Consider the following 9186-nt stretch of genomic DNA (forward strand, 5'->3'; position numbering starts at 1 on the left):
AATTCTTACTAATGAAAGACAGTCGGGCTGCCTCCAGGTAAGAACACAGATCACAGTGACAATTTGTCTAGTCCCTTAACCATACACGGATAGTTCTCTTTTGGATAAGCAGGCAAGAAAGATGAAATATGTGAATTTCACGTAATTTGTGATGTGATGAAACACACACACAAGCAGCACTGGTCCACGGGTAACTGAGTATTTAAATGGGTCACCTGGCCCCCAGCAGCACGGCTGCACACCTCTGGGGACAAGGCAGACTGGTGCGTCCTCGGTGGCTGGTAGTTTTCCTAAGGGGAAAAGCAGGGTCCATTTGACAGTAAATGCAATTCCATTTAGTCTCTCTCCGTGGCAGCACACCTTGTCTTACAATCGTCTTCCAGAAAAATCACTTGTGAGCTTTGATCATAATTAATCAATTACTGTTAATGTTGGTGGTGATTTCGTAAAAGTGGAATGGTGACTTAGTGCTGCCCCAGGGTCGAGATACTAACCAGCCTGGACTCGGCCCCCCGTGGCTGATGGCTCCTTAGCTGAACTCCCTGCGTCTCAGTTTCCTCATCTTAGGAATGGGGAGAATATTTTGTTTTGTGTCCACGACCACTGTCTATTTCCCCCTCCCCACCGCCACTGCACACAGTCCGTATTCAGTAGATAAGGTTGGAGGAATGACTATACCTGTGTGTGATGTTTTCAAGCAGAAGAGGTGGTAAAATGGAGTGGTGAGGACTCCAGCGTTTAGAGACAAATCCATAGAATTTCCATTGCCGTGCTGCCACTCGCCAGCTGTGTGACTATGGGCCTCTGTCTCCTAAACCCCTCTGCCAAGTGGGGACGATGACAATGATCTCTAATTCCTAAGTTGTCGTGAGTTGCTAATGAGTTTGTATATGAGTGCGTAGAACAGTGCCCAGGCGTTGCAACCAAGCTTCCTTGTGCACTTGTAATTAATGTTCAATCGGCTGGCCGGAGGCCCGGGCTTTTAAGCACGACTGGCCGCTCCCAGGCTCACACAGAGACTGTCTCCAAGCGTCATGCGCCAGGGAAAACTTCTTGGAAGTGCTGATGCAGCCGCACCGTTGGCCACATGCTGCCCCAAGGGAAGCCGGCCAGGTCAGCCTTTGGCCTGGAAAAGGCTCTCGTTGTTTACAGTGGGCACCTGGGCTGATGTTGCAGCGCCTGCGGCGAAATGTTTTGACTCTCACCCCTGAGACCAGCCCTCGGAGGCTCACACGGGAACCAAGGCACTGGAACCTGGAGAGAGGCGGTCAAAAGGAGACCCCTCTCCCCACTGGCGGACACTGAACCCAGTGGTGTGGGCTCCTGCTCAGTGGGTGCCCTCCCACGCCCCTCTGGAAGGTCGACTCTTATGACTTCTACCTTATTACTGGCCTGTGCATTTTTTAAAAAGGATATTAAGTACTGGATGCCCATATGCAAGGGCGTATAGGTAAATACATGGTTTTCAGCTAAAGTCGCAATAAAAAATGAGTTAGGAAATCAAGAAAAGTGTTGGAAATTTGGACAATAAAAATTGCATCTAACTGGAGATAAAATAAGGTGGTCCGGGGGAGTGTGTGTGGAATATGGATATTTGCTCCTTTGGGGAAGGCGGGAGAGGTGTTCCTAGCATCTATTTGCCCAGTTTTTATAATGGGATCCCTACTTTCCGTTGGGGAAACGGTCCCTACCCTATTTTCAATCCCCGAGGCTGTAGTGGAACAGCTTTGACTCCTTGGGCCTGTGCCTTGGACGTCTCCAATCTGGGCCCTTCCAGGAATCAGAGATGCTCCAGCTGGCCTCGAAAGGGCAAATTGCTGTTTCGTGGAAAAGGCCACTTGGCAAGGACTGGCCTCCACCTGACAGACAGCAAAAAAGTGGGAATCATTGTCTCACAACCATAAGGAGCTGAGTTCTTCCACAGCCAGGGAGGGTGGGAGAGGACCCTGAGCCTGCAAAGAGATCACAGCGATAGCCACCTTCAGCCAAGGGCACTGAAAGCAGCCTGCTGCGACCCTGAGGAGAAGACCCAGTTAATCCATAGCCAGATTTCTGACCCATGGGAACTGTGAGATAATACATTTGTATTGGTTTAACCTGCCAAGTTTATGGTACTTTGTTATGTAGCAATAGAAAACTAACACATTTGTGAATACCTAGGTCAAGCTGTACCTGAAGCCAGCCAGATAACACTGGAACTTTCAATTATGTAAGCCAATTAATCTATTCCTTCCTCCCCTTCTTTTTTCTCTTAAGCCTGTTTTTTTTTTAGCAGAGGTCCCAGGATTGCATCCCATTGACGTGGCTTATTTCACATAGTCTTCCCTGAGCCGGTCATTAAGCCTGGGCACATGACACGTGGTGCTGTAATTGGCCCTGTTTGGGTCACAGGCCTGTGCTGGGAGCTGTGTGCGTGTGTGATTTGCCATCATCTCATGTGTGTCTTACACCCCGACCCTGAGGATACAGACTTCTGTGTACAACCTCATGTCCTTCCTGGTCCTATCTTGGTAGCTGTGGAGGGTGTGGGAGGCTGTGTGGCCTCATGGTTTAGGGCAGGAGTTTTTATATAAAAGGACAGAGAGTAAGGAGTTTAGGCTTTGCAGGCCACATTATTACATTCTTTTTTTTTTTAAATAACCGTCTAAAAATGGAAAGGCCACTCTCAGCTCATGGGCCATACAAACACAGACCAGGTGGGTCAGGTTTGGCCTGCAGGATGCCGTATTCAGAGCCCTGGTTTAGGGCAAGGCTCTGGAGCCAGATGGTTGGGTTCAAATGCAGGCCCTGGGCCAGGTCCTTCACTTCCCCAAAGCCTGGTTTCCTTACCTGGAAAACGGGGGACAATAAGAGTAGTGGTTGTGGGGGGCTGGCCCAGTGGCGTAGTGGTTAAGTTCACTCACTCCACTTTGGTGGCCCGGGGTTCACTGGTTCGGATCCTGGGCACGGACTTGGCACCTCTCATCAGGGTACACTAAGGCGGCATCCCGCATACCACTACCAGAAGGAGCTACAACTAGAATATACAACTATGTGCTGGGGGGCTTTGGGGAAAAAAAAAAGAGGAAGATTGGCAACAGATATTAGCTCAGGGCCAATCTTCAAAAAAAAAAAGAAAAAGAAAAGCGTAATGGTTGTGGAATCCAATGAATTAATGTGCGATGCCATCAGACAGTGTTTGGTCCAGGGTCTGGGTTATGTGCTATTATTTTCCGATTCCCATCCCCCCAGGTCTAGGAGCCCCCGGGGGAATCTCCAGAGCTGACACTTATCTAGACACCACCACGTCACACCTGCATGGTCCCCATGGTGGCACCTGGAGGGAGATGAGCCTCAGCTCTGCTCCATGGAGGCGGCCTGGGGCCCTGCAGCAGGGGTGTTACTGCAGGAAGGGGAGGGCAAGGCGGCTACACCTGCCCCTGGGTTGTCTGGTCTTAAAAAGGTTGACTTGGCTCCCATCCCACTGTACCGGACTGAACAGCATCCCCTGGAAGGCATGTCCACCTGAAATTGCAGAAAGCGACCTCATTTGGAAAAAGGGTCTTTGCAGGTGTCGATTGTTAAGATGATGTCATACTGGGTTAGGTGGTCCAATGACTGGTGTCCTTATGAGAAACCAGGGACATAGAAAGACGCACAGGGAGAAGGCCATGTGACGATGGAGGCAGAGATTGAATGATGCAGCTACGAGCCAGGGGGCGCCAAGGATGGCTGGCACTCACCAGAAGCTGGAGGAGGCGAGGAAAGGTCCTCCTGGGAACACCCTGAGGGAGCTCGGCCCTGCTGACACCTTGATTGCAGACTTCCGGCCCCCAGAACTGCGAGAGAACACATTTGTGCTGTTCTAGCCTGCCCCATCTGCAGTGCTTTCTTACGGCAGCGCCAGGAAAGGAGGTCGGGCCACTCCTCCTCCCTCGGGGTGAGTGTGAACGACGGTGGTGGAAAGAAAAGTCCCCACGGTGACGCCAGAGTAGGGCTCTCAGCCCCGGCCCCACACCAGAGATTCTGACTTCATGGCTTAGCAATGTATGGGTCTAGACATGGATATTTTTAAAGTAACAACTTCGTTGAGGTATAATTTACCTACCATAAAATTCACCCATTTTAAGTGCACCATTGAATGATTTTTCAATTCCCCGAGTTGTGCGACCAGCACCGTAAGCCATTTCTAGAACTTTCTCATCGCCCCTCATGGGCGTGGGTGATTGTGAAGCTCCCCGGGTGATCTAACCTGCAGGGGGCTGAGCACCCTGCTCAGGGGCAGGGCCTCGGGAAACAGGGACAGTGGCATAAGGTGGCCCAGAGGGTCCGAGGCTCCCGGCTAATGGCAGAGTCAAGGCAGAGGCAATTTAAAGAATGTAAACACGCGTCCACAGAAGCAGTTTTGGTTGTGGGCAGCGTGGGAAGGGTGAGGTGGGTGAGCAGAGGGATGGAGGCTGGGCCATGGTGGTTTCCCAGAAGCCTAGGCCCCAGCCTAGAAAGGTCCCTCTGGGCTGGGGATAGCGCTGGGGAGGGGCATACCCCACACCCTGTGTGCCCTCCCCAGTGAACACACCTCCCCTGGAAATTAGGAGGGGAGGATGGGGGCTGGGAACTGGGGTGGGTGCGGGGGAGCCTGCATGGCCCGGAGCCAGGCACGTGGCTGTTCCCTGTGCCTGTGTCACTGTTCCCTGAGGCGTGAACCACCATCCCTGAGGACACACAGCAGGGCAGAAACAGAGGGGAGGGAAGGACCCAGGGTTCGGCTCTTTCCACCTTGGCGCAGCTCCCGGAGCCTGGGAGGACTCTGCAGAGTGGCTGGGCCAGCTCCGTCCTGCTGGGTGTCCAGGGCCGGCTCCTGCTGGAACCCCCAAAGTGTTCCCTTGCCTTCCTTCCAGCAAGACTGTGCCTCCCCTGGAGGGTCTGCCCGGAGAGGTGCCTCCCGTCAGCCCAGCACTGTGCCCTGCCATTGCCAGGCGGAATCTCCGCCATTTGGCACCCAGGCTTGCTGTCGTCCTGTGATTGCTCCCGGTGACTCATCCATTTGTCCTTATATCCGGTTGTTCGTGGCTCTGGCAGGGGCTGGTGCCCGCAAGGGCTGGGCTGCCAACCAAGACTGCAGCAGAGGCCTCTGCGATGAGCTGAGTTTATCCTGGTGTGTCCCAGTCACCTTGGAGAAAGTGACTCAGGAGCGTTGTTCAGTGACCGCTTACTGCATGTGTCCGGGAACTCAGTTGCAAACAGCAGAGTCGCTTTGGCTGGTTAAAGCAAGAAAGGGATTTGCGTCGAGATATGAAGTGTTCCCAAACCCCTGGGAGGATTGGAATGCAGGCTCCAAAGCTGCGCAGAAGGAAAGACTTCAACCACACCACGGGGCTGCTTTAGCAACACACCACAGCCACCGTGTCTGTCCTGATGAGATTGGGCCCGGACACAAGGCTCAGCCACTGCTGAGCCCCTGCAGAAACCAAAAGTGTTGCCACAGTGTCTTCTAGAAGCTCAGATCCCTTGGGCACAGCCACCACCACACAAAGCTCCATTCTGATTCTCACCCGGGTGAGTCTGCCTGGAGGAACTCAGGCCGCATGGCTGCATCCCAGCTGCGAAGAAGCGCGGGAACTCGAGTGTCTGGAATTGGCGTGGAAAGGCGCCACTCATCGCATGGGACGGTAGCAACACCTAGGGAGGGAATCGAGTGCCCACAAAAGACGAACACCTGCTCCGCCTAGAGTGTGCTGGGGGGCAGGCCCAGCCCTCAGTGCCTCTCATTTAATCCTCATCCTTAGAGTCAGGGAACCAAGGATCAGACAGGGGAAGTGATTTGTCCAAGATGGCATGGAGCTCAGACTCCAGAACCTTCACCAAACTTCCAAAGGCAGGACTGGATGGAAGATGGCACAGAGTTCCCCAGACCCCAGCTGTCTGGGTACCCTAAAGCCAGCCTGGGGCCTCAGCCCCAAATGAACCCATTTCGTGTGGCAAATGCACCACAGGTCGGGCTCTGTGCCCTTGCTCATTTCATCCCTGATGGGAGCAGGAAACCGCTTACATTTCATTCCTTCCTGAACAGCCACGTCGTGTAAACCTGATCTGTCTTCCCACAGTCAGAGGGCCTCGGCTCGGCTTCTGCTTCCTGCGGTGCGACCTAGGGTCTGGTTCAGTTTCCAAGCCTCTGTTTTCTCATCTGTAAAATGGGCACCAACCCCTCCCCCCCACTTTGCTCCCTTCAGGACTATCATTCGCATCAGGTGTGAACGTGAGTGTGGAATAAACGGATACACTTGAAGGCCAGGTCTCTTCTTCACTGATCTTACTTCCGATCTGCAACCTGTGGCTAGGGGAGGCCGTGAGCCTGCGTGCAGCTCAGTCACTCGGCTCAGAAGGAACCACAAGCCTGGCTACAGGAGAGTGTGGTTGGGGCTGTTTAGACCATAAGTGGACTGACGGCTTGTTTCTTTGCCTTGAACAAGGACCACCCCCTTGTGGGCCATTCACAGACACTATTTGGGACCGATGGCCACAGACTGTCTGCCTCAGCCCGGACGTGGGTGGCAGTGAAGGCCCCAACAGGCCTCATTCTTGAGTCACCCACAGGCCAGGTCTGAGCCCGCAGAGCATCTGAGCAGGAGCCAGGCCTCTCCTGGGAGGAGACGTTGGGAGGGGAGCCACGTGAGCTGCTCTGGGGGAGCTGGCATCGCTGAGCCAGTGCAGGAGGGGCCAGCCCTGGCCTCGGAGCCGCCTGTCCGCCGGGAAGAAGGTCTTTGATCAGGGTCAGCAGAGCAGCCAGCAGCCTTGCACACCCTTAGTGAGACACTCACTTATTCATTCATCTGACAAACCTGCTTAAAGTTGCTACCAAATCATAGCAACTAAGTCTCAGACCCCAGGGCGCAAAAGGAGACTTTCGTGACCTCTGCTCCGAGCAGGTGAAAAGGACACGACAACCAAGCTTGACAGAGTTTGTGGCAGAACATCTTGGTTCTTAGCGACGTCTTTTTTTTCTTGCCAATAGAAACTTGGTTTTCTTTGGGTGGTAATGTACCCCACTCGAGATCACTTCAGGCCAGGGGTCCTCCAAGGGTGGCCCCGGGACCAGCAGCGTCAGCAGAACCTGGGAACTTGTTAGAAACGCAGATTCTCGGACCCACCCCAGACCCACTGCATCCGAAGCTCTGGGGTGGGGCCAGCACTCTCTGCTTTGACGAACCCCCAGGGTTCCGATCATATGCGTGGGCATCTGGCCAGCTCTTGCCAATGAAATGTGAGGAGGTATCTGCTGGCAGCTTTGGGGAAACACTTTTTTCCTGTTAAAAAGGTCGGAGTCTTAGGAGGTGAAGTCCTGCCTCACGCCCACTTCCTGTTGCTCCAGGCATGGTCTGTGTGCACACAGACCTCCAAGTAGAGGCATCACCTGGTCAGGAGCGGGTGACATTCTGGATCCACTGACGATGTCAGAACAGAAAAGAGCCTGAACTGCCCAGCTGCTCTGGGCCCTCCAGTGAAGAAAACAGTAAATGTGGGCCAGCTCTGGTGGCCTGGTGGCTAAGTTCAGCCAGCTCCTCTTTGGCCTCCCAGGCATGGATCCACACTGCTCTGTTAGCAGCCATGCTGTGCTGGCAGGCCACAGACTAAAAAATAGAGGAAAACTGGCATGGAAGTTGGCTCAGGGCAAATCTTCCTCAGCAAAAAAAAGAGAAAAGAAAACAGTAAAGGCCCTCACAGCATTGCTACTTGTAGCCAAGGGCATTACCAACAGATCTAGGTTCACGAGGCTGGTGTTGATCTGAGAATGACACTCATGTGTGCTTGCCTTATTTGGTGCTTGCACAATCTTTTTCTTCCTCTGCACCTTTTCCACATCTGTAATTTAAAACCTCTTAACCACCTCACATCCTTTAGAATGGCTCCTATCAAAAAACTCAGAAGGCAAGTGTTGGTGAAGATGTAGAGAAATTGGAATCCTTGTGCCCTGTTTGTGCGGATGTAAAATGGTGCAACCTCCATGGAAAACAGTATGGCCATTCCTCAAAAAGTTAAAAATGGAATTATCATACCATCCTGCAATTCTACTTCTGGATATAAGCCCCAAAGACTTGAAAACAGGGTCTCAAAGAGAGCTTTGTACACCCATATTCATGGCAGCATTAGTCACAATAGCCAAGAGGTGGAAGCAAGCCAAGTATCTATTGATGAATGGTTAAGGTGGTAAATTTTATGTTATGTGGATTTTACCACGATTTAAAAAAAATAAGAAACACACACACACTCCTCCGTCATCTACGCCGGCCCTCAGATGGTCTCCATCTTGCCTCTCCCTGAGTTCTGCCCATATATCCACCAGGCTTCTTGACGCCTTCACCTGGGTCTTTTAAAGGCAGCTCGAGTTCAGTGTGCCTGAGTTTGAACTTGTGGCCTCCCTCCCCAAACCTGCTTCTCCTGCCGTGATTGTCTTTGGGGTGACTGACACTTCCATGCATTATAAGTCAGAAATCCCCGCTCCCTCAGCCTCCTCCCTCCAGCCTAATCCATCGCAAATTCCTGGTGATTGTGCTTCTTAAATACCTGCCAAGGGCTGACCCCCGCCCCAGTCTCCTCCAGTATCACCTCTGATGACAGCAGAGGGGCTGACTGGGCTCCCGTGCGTGCGTGCCTTGGCACCACCCAAATCCACGCTTCTGGGCGGAGCCAGAGGGAGGCCGGGCAACTGCAGATCTGATCGGCTCCATCCTAGCTGCTCTCTCAGTAATCAGTGCCATATGAAAATCCTCCACGGAACGATCCGGCCCCTCCCGGAGTAAACTGCCATGCAGGCTTCTTCTCTGGAGCTGGTTTTTCACATCTAGTTATCAGAGCCAAGCTGCCTTTGGACTGAGTCTCTCAGATTTGGGGTCTCACGCTGGGGGGAGGCTGGGCGGGACAAACGTCACTGATGGTCGGTGCCTTAGACCAGATTGTCCCAGGTGCAGCCTCCGAGACAAGAATTGGAGAGCAAGTAGTTTATTTGGAAGGTGATTCCAGGAAACACTGGCAGGAAGGGAGGATACCAATTCAGGATGTGTTATTAAGCTGCTGGCACAGAGGACAAGTGAGATTCCACCCCATATAGAAGGTCTGGGAGGTGGATACCTGGACCAGGGATCCCAGGAGCGAGGGAGCTCCTACATCCAGTCCATGGGGTTTCCTGGAGGGGGTGTTAATTCTCTGGCA

At 52.9% G+C, this 9186-nt stretch overlaps 1 protein-coding gene across 2 annotated transcripts in view; it reads right to left on the reverse strand.

Moving 5' to 3' along the window:
• The window catches only part of SULF2 (sulfatase 2), a 128095-nt gene extending 124224 nt beyond the window's left edge, over window positions 1–3871 (reverse strand). For both annotated transcript variants that reach the window (XM_070246887.1, XM_070246883.1), the window contains exon 1: window positions 3723–3871. The gene's annotated coding sequence lies outside the window, so the exon portion shown is untranslated. The remainder of the gene's footprint in view (window positions 1–3722) is intronic.
• Window positions 3872–9186: the final 5315 nt, after the last annotated feature.

This window comes from Equus caballus, chromosome 22 (assembly GCF_041296265.1).
Source record: "Equus caballus isolate H_3958 breed thoroughbred chromosome 22, TB-T2T, whole genome shotgun sequence".
NCBI classification, from domain to species: domain Eukaryota; kingdom Metazoa; phylum Chordata; class Mammalia; order Perissodactyla; family Equidae; genus Equus; species Equus caballus.